A 14,693-nucleotide genomic window follows, 5' to 3' on the forward strand; every position below is an offset into this window, starting at 1 on the left:
ACACGCATACGTTCATTCTTGTGTTACTGGGTGCCACAGCGTAGTGCAGGTTTTTCTTTCTGCACACGTGGTCTAGGAGGGGTTGCGTGCACGTCATCTCCCTTTTTTGGGCCTCCTGTGCGTTGCGTGACCCGTCATCTTTCCCCAGGGGTTACAATCAGCCGTGCTAGAGCACTAGGGTACAATTACCATCTGGTACCCAACCCCTTTGACCCCCAATTGCCCAGGACAATTGTCTACAGCCACTCCCATACGCACATTAATATCAGTGCCATGGCTGGGAGGCGAGGATTCCGTAAGGGTGGCAAAGGTGGAAGAGCCACAAGTGGTGGCCGTGGTGGATCCGGTAGGGGACGTGGTCGTAACTTGCAGGGTGAGCCTGTCCCCCCATGTGTGGAGGACCAGTCAAGGGCACCCATCATCCCCTCCCTCCCCCCCTCCCCACCTCCCGTTGAGGCTGAAGTGGCTGACACCATCCATGCTCAGCCCTTGTTGGACCAGCCCATTGTGGCACCAGACCTGGCTGACTCCATGGCTGACTTCCAGGTCAGCAGGGCTACGACACGTGCGCTGGTGCACGTTGATGCCATCATGCCACGTGGATCTGGGGCAGCAAGGTCATCTGCTGCACCAAGGAGGCAGGGCGGAGTGGCTGCAGGGGCAGCTGCGGCTCCATCCACCCCAGCCCTCACACACCCAGCCAGGACAGTGTCGGTCCTAGTCCATGCTGCTGACATTCCCCCTGACACCATCACACTAGAGCCAATGCCTGCACCAACTCCCATGCTGAGTGTGCAATCCCACACTCCTGATACAGAGTCCACCAGGGCTCCTGCCCCTAGTGTCCAGAGCGGCGCAGGACACTCAGGATCACCACCACCTTCCAAGCGGAAGAGGAAGAGTGCTCGTCCGGCACAGGCTGATGCCCCAGACACGGCTACACAGTCCGGCCCGTCCAGGAAGCCCAGCTTCACGGATGACGAACTGAATGCACTTGTCGAGTATGTGTCCGGACATGACAACGAGATGGTCATTGTTGCAGGATCCAAGACCACACCTGCACAACGCCAGGCACACTGGCAGACCGTTGCGGACATCGTAAGTGCCCTTGGAATCGTGAGGCGCACAGCCAATGATTGCTATAAGCGCTGGAATGACCTAAAGCGCAGGGCAAAGAGTAAGCTGGCCTCAAGTCATGCCGCAACTCTAGTGACTGGAGGTGGGTCTCCAGTAGTAGACATGGAACTCACTCCACATGAGTCAGTCGCTGGGACCTACGTCACGGAGGAACAGATCCAAGGCGTGGGAGATCTGGCTGATTATGAGGCATTGTCCGGTGAGTGCACATGCATGTGTGTGTCATCCATGTGCATGGTGTGTGTGTGAGGGCTTCTGTTCGGGTGCCAGGTGAGAGTGTGTGCGCCTCAGTCGTATGGGTCAGCCATGTGCTTCATGCAATACTTCCTGCGCAGCTGCATTTGGCCATAGCAGTATCCCTTCTGCCAACAGTAGACATCTAGCACAACTGCACGCCAGTTGCCCTTCAAGTGTCACCTTGACACAACATATTTGCTTATTTTTCACTGTTCATTCAGTCAGTTTGTTTGCATTCCACCACTTTCACTAGGCATGTCGCTGTCCACTAGTCACATGTCTGACATGGGTATGGTAAAGTGGAGTGACTTTGTTACCTGGATATCATTTGTACACACATGTCCCTGTGCAATTTGACCATTTCAGACTGGCAGCTCCAGGTGAAAAATCTGACCTGTTAGAATCAGAAAAGCCATTACATGCGGGAACTGGACTGAATGAATAGGTGCTGCCCTCCTCTCCATCTTCACTCAATAGCAATGGTACATGCCATCTGTGTGATGGCATGTGTGTTTCACCTGCCAATCACAGGCCAATGTGTGATGCCACTGCCAGGCAGCATGCAGAAAATTTGTTCATCTTCCATCTTGGTGTCATCAGTGTGTGCCATTTGCCTGCACTTCATACGCAGTGAGGGTGCATGCATGGGAGGGTTTTAGTCATGTGGGACATGTGTCAATCAAGTACTGGTTCTCTTGCTTCTCAGCCCTCAATGTGTGCCATGGTGCTAATGCCTGTTTCCATTACTTTGTTTTCATGTCTTTGCAGGGGAAGACGCACCTGATACTGCTGGGGTTGTGGAGATGGTGCAGACCCAGGAGGTGTCCCAGGGCCGACCAACCACCAGTGAGGGACGTGGTGTGGTGGTGGGGGAGAACCCACAAGTGCTGCAGGTCGTGCTCTCAAGGGGTGTCTCTGGCTGCACCTCCCCCGAGCTGTACTCAGGTGTTGATTCGGATGAGACCTACGTGCCGTCGCTGGTGAGTGTTCCAGGGAGGGATTCTGTTCTGTCTCACCCACCTGCACCAGGGTCAGTACCCTCCATGGGGATGTCAGTGTTGGCAGCTACGCCTACGGTGGTTACGGATGCAGGGTCACACTCCGCGACATCTGATCCTGTTCCTGGGCCAGCAGATCAGAGGGGGAATGCAGTCCTGCAGCCTCAGGCAGTGCCGGCACAGCAAGGCGCAGTTCGCCTTGCCCCAGACAGGTGTGGTGCCCGCCGACGTGGTGGCCGTACGCCACCCGGCAATACCGCATGGGAGCAATCCATTTACGGTATGGCTACCCAACAGGCTGCATCATCCGAGATGATGGCTCAGGCCATGGATAGGGTGGCCACTTCCATTGTCCCCCCAGAAAGGCTGATGGAGCGACTAGAGCAGGCAACCGACTCCATCTGCCAGTCACACAGGGAGGACATGTTGGGGTCCAACAGGGACAGGCGGGCGGCACTGGCGACTCTGCAGGAGGCCATCTCCATTGAGTCCCAGGGCCACAGGGAAGCCCTGAGGCAGGAGCTCCTACACCTCAGGACGACTCTTGTTGAGCTTGAGGCTTCAACACACCAAAGGACAGAACAGCAGCTGGAGCGTCTCACCCGTACGCTCTCAGCTGAGATGCAGGCAACGAGGGCGGAGGTCCGGGCATCCCGTGAGTTGTTGCATGGGGACCTCCGCACACTCATCCTCCAGAACCAGACCTACCACACCCGCATGCTTGCAGCCATGGAGGAGCAGACTAGAGCCTTGCCTGGGCTGCCTCCCATAGTGCAACCACCTCCGGATGCAGCTGCACAGGGTGATAATAGCGACAGCAGTGATACTCCCACAATAGGGTAGCCGTGTGGGCCATGAGCCCATGGAGGTGTTTTATCTTCCCAGGATCCACGCAGGTGGGTTCTGGTGTGCATCCTGTCCTCGGACCTCCTGGGTGGCCTCCCCAACCCCCCCGGGCCCATCAATGGCCATTTTTGATTGTTTCTTTTTTATATTTTTATTTTGATTTCTTTTATTCCCAATTTTTTTGGGACGATCTGTTGGCTCCGATCTGTTGGCTCCGATCTGTTGGCTCCGATCTGTTGGCTCCGATCTGTTGGCTCCGATCTGTTGGCTCCGATGTGTTGGCTCCGATGTGTTGGCTCCGATGTGTTGGCTTCGATCTGTTGGCTCCGATCTGTTGGCTCCGATCTGTTGGCTCCGATGTGTTGGCTCCGATGTGTTGGCTTCGATGTGTTGGCTTCCGTGGTTCCTGTGGGCATACGCTGCATTGTGGCTGGGCACATGCAGGCTTGTAATGTATTTGGTTCAGATGCTTGGGTTTGAGTCACACACACCCCTCCTGCTTCCCGTTTCCATGGGCTTGCAAAGGGTGTGCCCAAGTGACAGTGAATTACACAGTGACGTTGGACTCCCATGAGCTGTGTGGCCAGTCTGTAGTCAATACTGTGTATACATTCATAGTGCATATTGCTGTTGTGTTGTACACTGCATGTTGCATTGATGTGTAACTCTTCTTCTGTGTCTACCTCCCAATTTGCAGGTCCCTTCCTTAAGTCCACACAAGGACCTCTAGTCTGGCGATGGGGACCATGTTGGCAGCAGTGCACCTACAACTCTACATGGCGCCAACACTGCACAGTTGGTAGTGGTGGGAGTGCAGGCATTTCCAGGTGGTGAGACTACTAATATGTAACATTTTTGATGTCATGTTAATGGTACTACGTGCTCAAGTATGTTGTTGGTCCGGCATTGCTGTGAGCATTTCAGGTGTTGCAGGTTTCTAATAGTGCCACTGTACATAGTGAGAGTGATGTCATGTTGTGGGGATTACTTTGTTTACCTGCAATTAGCATGACATGGCACGGTGTGTCGTGTGGCAGTGCTGGGGTTGGGTTGGCTGACATGGCACTGTCCTCTTGTTGCATTTTGCAAGTGGGTATTCATTTTAGCTGCTTCAATGTGTAACTTCACAAAACTGCATTGGTGGTGTCTGTGTGGGTAGGGATGCACACATTGTGACACTTCCAGGTGAACAATCTCAGGCTGATATGGTATTCACGGTTCATTCTCCAGACATTCAGGATCAGTGTCAGGTTGAGTCATCATTGATTGTCAGATGGAATGTGCCAGGGCAGTGTGCACTCCACAGGGGTGTGATTTCTATGTGAAGTAATAAGCCACTAGCTGTGTACGGGCTGCCTCCCCCCGTGCCCTTTCCCCTCCCATGCGCAGCGGCTGTGCATGTGGTTGGGGATGTGGGGCCACCACCATGTCCACGGCCAGGCCCCGGCGTGTTGCAACGTTGTGCAGGACACATGCTGCCACTATGATCCTGCACACTACTGGGGGAGCGTATAACAGCTGCCCGCCAGAACGGTCAAGGGAGCGAAAGCGTGACTTCAGCACTCCGAATGTGCGCTCCACTATGCCCCTGGTTGTAATGTGGGCTGTGTTAAATCTTACCTGGGGTGGCGTGGTGGGGTTCCGAATTGGCGTCATCATGTGGGGGCTGAGAGGGTAGGCACTGTCCCCTGTGGAGGTGGGGATTGGTATCATTGGTGAGGTTGTGACCTTGCTCAGTATCCAACATGCATGCATGTGCAGTGGCATACATACTCACCAAGCAGCCATGTATCGCCATGCCGCCCAGCTTCTAGGTCCCGGCTTAGGGTGGACATTCGGTAAATGAAGCTGTCGTGGGTGGAGCCGGGATAGTTTGCATATACTGAGGTGATGATTCCCTTGGCATTACATGCTACCTGCACGTTGATGGAATGCCAGTGCTTGCGGTTCCTATAGATGTGCTCAGATGCCCTGGGGGGACGTAGAGCCACATGGGTGCAGTCGATGGCACCTAGCACTTTGGGGAATCGTGCCACTGCGTAAAAATCCAGGGCGGCAGCATGCCTTTCTGCAGGTGTTCTGGGCAGGTATATGTGCCTGCGGACTGATGGGCGTGCAGTCATGATGTTCAAGACCTGGTGTAGGCAGCGTGACTGGGTGGCCTGTGACACCCCACCCACTATGGCACTTGTCCGCTGAAATGATCCAGTGGCTAAGAAGTGCAGTACATTGAGGACCTTCTCCAGGGGGCTGAGTGCTTGGGAGCACAGGGTGGGTGATGTGAGGTCATCCTCCCACTCACTCACCAGGTCCAGTATGATGTGTGGTGGAAACCTGTACCTCCCATACACCTGGTCATCAGGCATCCCGAAAAGGCTGGTTCTGGGTGTGAATATTCTGGCCCTGACTATCCTCCTCCTCCTCCTTTGGTAGCCCACTGCCACTGCTGCTAGGAACGGTATGTTCATCCTGGCGTCTGAGCTTGTTATTGTTAAAGTCCGCAATTTATGCTTAGCGCGTGTTCTAGGCGAGCGTGTGACCCGCGCACCCCTGGAATCCAGTTCCCAGTCCAATAGCGTGTGGAAATTCACACGCACCACGGGATACAGCGTGTGACCCGCGCACCCCTGGAATCCAGTTCCCAGTCCAATAGCGTGTGGAAATTCACACGCACCACGGGATACAGCGTGTGACCCGCGCACCCCTGGAATCCAGTTCCCAGTCCAATAGCGTGTGGAAATTCACACGCACCACGGGATACAGCGTGTGACCCGCGCACCCCTGGAATCCAGTTCCCAGTCCAATAGCGTGCGGAAATTCACACGCACCACGTGATACAGGTTCGCTGACGTACTTGCGTGTGTAAGTGGCCGCGCACCCATTAAATACACGTACATAGGCCAATCGCGTGTACGCGCACTTTTGTCCAATTACACGCGATGACACTCTGACGTGCAGTATCTCCACGTGTGCCCCGTCATCACGTGCTGAGTGGGGAACACCCGTGCGGGTCACGTCACAGACGCGCTTACGCGCTGAGGGACTCTGGTCCAATAGAATCGCGTATGCGTGCTGACGCGCTTACGCGCTAAGGGCCTTTCCTCGGATTTCACGCTGACGTGCAGGATTTTCACGTGCCAAATCACTCCGTATCAAGCTGGCCACGCGAAAACACACGGAAGCCCACGCTCCTGCCCAGAAGGCCGAGTTACTGCCCCCCAGTGTCCCGAGCAGCCTCCCACGTGCCATCTGCTGCTGCCTGCCTGCCTGCCTGCCTGCCTGCCTGCTGCCACCGTGCCCTGCCATTTGGTGCCTGCACATCAGCCATCTGCAGGGGTCCAGTTGCTGTGTCCACCCCTGCTGGAACTGAAGACTCCCGACTGGTATTACATCGCTCCACAGCCCAGCCCCAGGACCCAGTTGCCCACCCACACCTGCCTCTGGGGTTGCCATGTCGGGCACTTCCACATCTGGCACCAGTGGCAACCCCAGGCCAGAGGGGCAGAGGGGCACCAGCTTCACTGTCACCGAAGTTGGTGTCCTGGTGGAGCATGTCCTGGGGCAGTATGATGCCCTCTTTGGATCGTCCCGCGCCAGCAAGGAAGGACGGCAGAGGATCTGGGCCGACTGTGTGGTTGCCATCAACGCGGAGGGGGTGGCAACCCGCGACGTCCTGAAGATCAAGAAGCGCTGGGAGGACTTGAGGTCCAGGACCCTTGTGAAGGCCCGGCGCCTCGTGGAGGGGGGCCGGGGCCGCATGAGTTCCATCCAGATGAGGGTCCTGGAACGCGTACGCCCAGCGCTCCACGCCCAGATCCTTGAGAGGGAGGCCCGTCTGGAGTTGAGCGGTAAGTGTCCATGCATTACTGTGTGAGACAGGGCATGTTGCGGTGTGCTGGTTCTATGATACTTGCCTGTATGTGTGCCATAGGCCATGTATGCATGTATGTGTGCAGGGACATCATGGTAATGCATGTGCGACCAGTGATGTGTGATGCACATGGTTGTTGCATGTGTTGAAATGCCGCATGGGGAGCCCTATTCAGATTTTGAACATGAGAGCATGCCAGTCTCTGTACCTGGACATGGGTGGGGGTGAGGGATGGGTGCTGATGCCAGGTACATATATGGTAGCCATGTCTGTGTGCCTGACCTGCGTGTCTGTGACTTGTGCATGCCATGGATGCATGACACATGTGTGTGACAATGCACAGATTCAGTAAAGCAGCCAAATTACCCTTGTAACCGCTGTGTTTGGTGTGTTTGGGGCCAGATGGATGTGACTGAGGTGAAGTGTGTGCATGTGATGGGCATGAGGCATGATGCATGTGAGTTACATATCATTGAATGTTTCAAGAGTCCATTGGACATGCATGGAAATGTCCATGGCATGCACCATGCCTGTTACTGTGTGTGTTTTGCCTGGACTGACCCATGTGTTGTGGAGGGACATGATGGAAGTGTACTTTGACAGTGGTGCTCATCTGCTATTGCTTCCTGTCTAGGGGACCATTGTACAGTGCCCTGATGCTTGTGTTCTTTGTCTCCCTCTACGCAGCGGCTAGTGAAGAAGAGGGCGGAGACGGCGCTGTGGAGCAAGGCGGCGGGGATGCCCCCACGGCTGCAGCGGAAGGGGTGGGTGAGCCCCCACAGGGGCCTGCTACGGTGGGAGACGGTGAGGAGCCATCCAGGTTGGTGGTTTGCACAGAGGAGGAGGAGGCCGCCACTGGGGCACACATGGGGCCTGGTGGGGGCATCCCTGCTGGTGCAAGTGGTGCAGTCCAGGGCCAGGGGCAGGAGGCAGCACAGGTCACCGTGGAGGGGCCTGTGCATGTCGCTGTCCCTGACCCTGTGAGTGCACCACCATGCACCAGCAGGGATGCCCCGTCCCAGGCCTGTCCGCAGGTAGAGGGGATGTCCATGTCACCTGACTCCCCTCCACCTGCGGACGTGGGAACCCCTGGCCGTGCGGAGAAGGTCCTGATTGGGGTCGCGATGCGCACGGCTGTGATTCGTGATGCCGTGCGTGCTTCCCGGGAGGAGCACGCACGTCATCACGAAGTGCACCGTGCCGACGTGGCCCAATTGGGATCGGCCATGTTCGGGGGTTTCCTGCATGTGTTGGCCAATGTGGCGGCCCTCTCCTCCTCTGTGCAGGCTATCCACCAGTCGTTCTCCTTGCCGTCTTCCAGCCCAGATGCCACCAGGGCCCCCTGTGGACCTGCCCCGACCAATGCAGCCAGCTCGGTGGGGATCCCATCCCTGCCACAGTCGGGAGTCAGAGATCCAGCAGGGGTGGACACCAGACCAACTGGACCCCAGCAGATGGAGGATGTGACGGCATCATCGGGCAGGGCACGTGCACGACGGCGTCGGTGGTTTCCATCAGCCTGGATGCCGTCGTGCTGGCACAGGCAGTTGCGTCGGAGGCAGCAGCAGGCTCAACGTGGGAGGCATCATGGCTCGGGGCCATCAACATCAGGGGTGCAGGCATCGGCCGGAGGGCAGGAGAACCCTGGAATGGGAGTGGCTTCCGTGTGGGAGAGGTTGTGCCAGCGGATAGGTGCGGAGCGGCAGCGGGCAGAGGAGGAACGGCTCACGATGGTCAGGGCGGAGGACTCCATGCGGAGGGCGCTGAGGCGGGCTGAGTGCCTCGAGGGTCTTCGCAGGGAGTTTGAGCTGGACACTGCGTTATCCCTGCGGGACCTCGGGGCCAGGGAACATGCCCGCCTCCAAGCCATTGACCAGGAGTTCGATGATGCCCTGGCCCATGAAAACAACCAGTGAGCCGTCCGAATAGCCCGCTGCCTTTGTATATAGTTGTATAGTTAGGGTTAGGTTTCCTTTGTTTTTTTGATTTTTTTTTGGTTGCGATTGGACAATGCACCACTTCTTTGTATATAGTTCACTTTTTAGTTAGTAGTCAGTTAGGTTTAATTTGGTAGGGCTCATGGACCCAGGATGATCTTCTTAATTGGCTTATTTTAATTTTTCAGAATTTTTTCTTGGACATTCATCTTGTTTTGTTTGATTTGCTTTGTGTTTTTTCTTATTTGCTGTTCAATACATATTATTTTTTTAATCTTCAATGTGTCGTATCATCTCATTGCTTTCAGGCATGTCATGTTGGGTGTTTTGTCATTCACTTGCAGCCATTGTGTGTGACAGACATGTGTTAAATTGCATTATTTACATTGGGGGTGTAACATGTAATTGCCTTTGATATGTGGGTGGGTGTGATAGTTGGTTGGGCCTTTTGGCAGGGGAGGATGGGCATTACGGACATGATTGGGGAATGTTGGGACCCAGGTGCAGGGGGGCATGGATTGGACATGGGTGGGGGCCTGCTGGCAGGTCCCACACAGTGCTGGGGGGTGGGGGTGATGGGAGACATGAGTGGGGGCCTGGTGGAGGGTGACCCTGCACTGCTGGGGGGTGGGGGTGGTGGGTGACATGAGTGGGGGCCTGGTGGAGGGTGACCCTGCACTGCTGGGGTGTGGGGGTGGTGGGTGACATGAGTGGGGGCCTGGTGGAGGGTGACCCTGCACTGCTGGGGTGTGGGGGTGGTGGTAGACATGAGTGGGGGCCTGGTGGAGGGTGACCCTGCACTGCTGGGGGGTGGGGGTGGTGGGTGACATGAGTGGGGGCCTGGTGGAGGGTGACCCTGCACTGCTGGGGTGTGGGGGTGGTGGGTGACATGAGTGGGGGCCTGGTGGAGGGTGACCCTGGTGGCTGGGGGGTGGTGGGAGACATGAGTTGGACATGGGTGGGGGCCTGCTGGCAGGTGCCCCACAGTGCTGGGGGGTGGGGGGGGTGGGGGACATGAGTTGGACATGGGTGGGGGCCTGCTGGCAGGTGCCCCACAGTGCTGGGGTGTGGGGGTGGTGGGTGACATGAGTGGGGGCCTGGTGGAGGGTGACCCTGGTGGCTGGGGGGTGGGGGTGGTGGGTGACATGAGTGGGGGCCTGGTAGAGGGTGCCCCTGGTGGCTGGGGGGTGGGGGTGGTGGTAGACATGAGTGGGGGCCTGGTGGAGGGTGACCCTGCACTGCTGGGGGGTGGGGGTGGTGGGTGACATGAGTGGGGGCCTGGTGGAGGGTGACCCTGCACTGCTGGGGTGTGGGGGTGGTGGGTGACATGAGTGGGGGCCTGGTGGAGGGTGACCCTGCACTGCTGGGGTGTGGGGGTGGTGGGTGACATGAGTGGGGGCCTGGTGGAGGGTGACCCTGCACTGCTGGGGTGTGGGGGTGGTGGGTGACATGAGTGGGGGCCTGGTGGAGGGTGACCCTGCACTGCTGGGGTGTGGGGGTGGTGGGTGACATGAGTGGGGGCCTGGTGGAGGGTGACCCTGGTGGCTGGGGGGTGGGGGTGGTGGGAGACATGAGTTGGACATGGGTGGGGGCCTGCTGGCAGGTGCCCCACAGTGCTGGGGGGTGGGGGTGGTGGGGGACATGAGTTGGACATGGGTGGGGGCCTGCTGGCAGGTGCCCCACAGTGCTGGGGGGTGGGGGTGGTGGGGGACATGAGTTGGACATGGGTGGGGGCCTGCTGGCAGGTGCCCCACAGTGCTGGGGGGTGGGGGGGGTGGGGGACATGAGTTGGACATGGGTGGGGGCCTGCTGGCAGGTGCCCCACAGTGCTGGGGTGTGGGGGTGGTGGGTGACATGAGTGGGGGCCTGGTGGAGGGTGACCCTGGTGGCTGGGGGGTGGGGGTGGTGGGTGACATGAGTGGGGGCCTGGTGGAGGGTGCCCCTGGTGGCTGGGGGGTGGGGGTGGTGGTAGACATGAGTGGGGGCCTGGTGGAGGGTGACCCTGCACTGCTGGGGGGTGGGGGGGGTGGGTGACATGAGTGGGGGCCTGGTGGAGGGTGACCCTGCACTGCTGGGGTGTGGGGGTGGTGGGTGACATGAGTGGGGGCCTGGTGGAGGGTGACCCTGCACTGCTGGGGTGTGGGGGTGGTGGGTGACATGAGTGGGGGCCTGGTGGAGGGTGACCCTGCACTGCTGGGGTGTGGGGGTGGTGGGTGACATGAGTGGGGGCCTGGTGGAGGGTGACCCTGCACTGCTGGGGTGTGGGGGTGGTGGGTGACATGAGTGGGGGCCTAGTGGAGGGTGACCCTGCACTGCTGGGGTGTGGGGGTGGTGGGTGACATGAGTGGGGGCCTGGTGGAGGGTGACCCTGGTGGCTGGGGGGTGGGGGTGGTGGGAGACATGAGTTGGACATGGGTGGGGGCCTGCTGGCAGGTGCCCCACAGTGCTGGGGGGTGGGGGTGGTGGGGGACATGAGTTGGACATGGGTGGGGGCCTGCTGGCAGGTGCCCCACAGTGCTGGGGGGTGGGGGTGGTGGGGGACATGAGTTGGACATGGGTGGGGGCCTGCTGGCAGGTGCCCCACAGTGCTGGGGTGTGGGGGTGGTGGGTGACATGAGTGGGGGCCTGGTGGAGGGTGACCCTGGTGGCTGGGGGGTGGGGGTGGTGGGTGACATGAGTGGGGGCCTGGTGGAGGGTGCCCCTGGTGGCTGGGGGGTGGGGGTGGTGGTAGACATGAGTGGGGGCCTGGTGGAGGGTGACCCTGCACTGCTGGGGGGTGGGGGTGGTGGGTGACATGAGTGGGGGCCTGGTGGAGGGTGACCCTGCACTGCTGGGGGGTGGGGGTGGTGGGTGACATGAGTGGGGGCCTGGTGGAGGGTGCCCCTGGTGGCTGGGGGGTGGGGGTGGTGGTAGACATGAGTGGGGGCCTGGTGGAGGGTGACCCTGCACTGCTGGGGGGTGGGGGTGGTGGGTGACATGAGTGGGGGCCTGGTGGAGGGTGACCCTGCACTGCTGGGGTGTGGGGGTGGTGGGTGACATGAGTGGGGGCCTGGTGGAGGGTGACCCTGGTGGCTGGGGGGTGGGGGTGGTGGGAGACATGAGTTGGACATGGGTGGGGGCCTGCTGGCAGGTGCCCCACAGTGCTGGGGGGTGGGGGGGGGTGGGGGACATGAGTTGGACATGGGTGGGGGCCTGCTGGCAGGTGCCCCACAGTGCTGGGGGGTGGGGGTGCAAGGGGACATGAGTTGGTGTTCATTAGTTCAAGGAGACATGTGCCTTTGCTGGGGGGCATGCCCATGGTGGGTGGGCTGCCTGCGGGACATGACCAGGGATGCAGGGTAGTCCCCTGTGGTGTGGGCTGCCTGCAGGGGCCGTGGAGGGTGTACAGGGTACACCTGGGAGGACCCACACTGTCAAATCACATGTGGAACTTCCCGCGCACCCCTGAAATACACGCGCCCAGGCTGTTCGCGTGTGGAACTTCCCGCGCACCCCTGAAATACACGCGCCCAGGCTATTCGCGTGTGGAACTTCCCGCGCACCCCTGAAATACACGCGCCCAGGCTATTCGCGTGTGGAACTTCCCGCGCACCCCTGAAATACACGCGCCCAGGCTATTCGCGTGTGGAACTTCCCGCGCACCCCTGAAATACACGCGCCCAGGCTATTCGCGTGTGGAACTTCCCGCGCACCCCTGGAATACACGCGCCCAGGCTATTCGCGTGTGGAACTTCCCGCGCACCCCTGAAATACACGTAGCCCGCTCCCCCAGACCCGATCGCGTGTGAAACTTCACGCGAACCCCTGTGATGCACGTACCCTGCTGAAATCGCGTGTTAGACTTCCCGCGCACCCCGGTATACACGCACACGTATTTTTTGTCAGCGGGTGTCCGTGTTTGTGGGTACGCCCGTGTTCCGCCTACTTTTGTTGCGTGCGCCGCGCTATGTGCGATTTTCGCTGTGGCCTGTGCGATTTTCGCAGTGACCTGGCGCACGCTGTTAGATGGCCTGTGCGCCAACGTGCGCCGCGCACTTTTTATCGCACATCCGCTGGTTTTCTCGCGCACGGCCTTCCATGAATCGACGTGCGCTGCTTTTCGTGCGATTTTCGCAATTGCACTGCGATTTTCGCTATTCCACTGCGATTCGCACGTTTTTGCCCACTTGCGCCGCGCTAATTATTCCATGAATCGGCCTCTGAATGGATTTTGTCAAGTTGGGGCTAAGTTATATGACTATTGTATGTACATACATTTTGACACTTTTAAAAAAGTAAAACATGGGTGGATTTCAAGCAAACTCGTGAGGTGCATTGGCAAGGACATTAAAGCATGGTTTATCAGGTGCTTTATTCAAAACAATCCCTGAAACACTGTACACTGGAACAATATAATTTTCTAGTGATTCAAAGAATGCAGACAGTATTCAGATCTCACATTAAAATGCAGCCATGAGGAAAATGTCCACTGCTCCACCCAGAATGCATTTCAGATAGACTCCATGTTTTAGCCAAAGATATTACATTTTTTAAAAGCATTGCAAAACCAGAGACAAAGAACCAGATTCATTTTCCTGGTAATAGACACACAATCTTAATTTCCCTACGTACTATCTAAGGACTGTGGCAAAGAAGAGGAAGTCAAGAGATTACAGACTCCCTATGTGAAACACCATTATAGTACTGAGAAGAAGAAGATGCAGATCAAGGCACATCAACCTCTTCATTTTCTATGTCCCACTAACGAGGCCAGGCAAGGTCAGACAATTGACATTAACCATGCACACCTGCAGCCTGTCAGGTATTCAGGACAGTATAAAAAGCACCCAAGCACTCAGTGGTTAGAACGAGTTGGGAGGAGAGCTGTGAAGCCGTGGCTGCCCAGGACCAGATGGGGAAAACCAGGACGCTGAGATGCCGAAGGCTTACACGAGGGAGCAGCCCATAACAGTGTGGCCAGAAGCCTTCCCTTCCAGTTGCGAGAAAGGGTCTGGAAAAGGGAGCCGGGAGGCGTGCTAAATCCCTTTTTATGTGAATGCCAAGTGCTCGTTCCCCTGGGCCGAGTCAGAGACCCAGTAGTGTCTGAGGGGTAGATGGGAAGACCCTGACCTCAGACTACAAGGACGCTGTTAGTAAAAGACAAGGAAACACAACCGAAGAGGCAAGCAATGCGAAAGCCTAGTGTGTTTGGGCAAGATGCAATCTTATCGCTCAAGTGTGTGTGGTGATAGATGCATCTGTGTATCTGACAAAGATGATTCAGCTGATAAAAAGTAACAGAGTGGTTGCATACATGAGTACATGTTGTCAAAAGACTCTGTAGCTGAATAGGAAGCTCCTGTGAATAAAGGGGAGCTGTGCACAGTCGAAAACCAAGCAAAATAGAGATCCTAAAAGGGGGAGCTGTGCAAAACCCAAAGTGGCAGCAACATTCCCAAAAGTAAAGGAAAAGAGAGTTTCCTCTAAACCAAGAATGATGAGAAGCATTGCGGTGGCCCCCAGGCAGGAGATTGATCGAGGTTGGCCACAGAGGCCCCACACAGACTTTCCACTAAACCAAGAACGTTGAGAAGCATTGGTGTGGCCCCCAGGCAGGAGGTTGATCCAGGAGGGCCGCAGAGACCGCTAAAGGAGAAAAGGAGAGCTCAAACAAAGTAAGGGGTGGAC

The sequence above is a fragment of the Ambystoma mexicanum genome, chromosome 4q (genome assembly GCF_040938575.1).
Source record: "Ambystoma mexicanum isolate Mex_15411 chromosome 4q, UKY_AmexF1_1, whole genome shotgun sequence".
Taxonomy (NCBI): Eukaryota; Metazoa; Chordata; class Amphibia; order Caudata; family Ambystomatidae; genus Ambystoma; species Ambystoma mexicanum.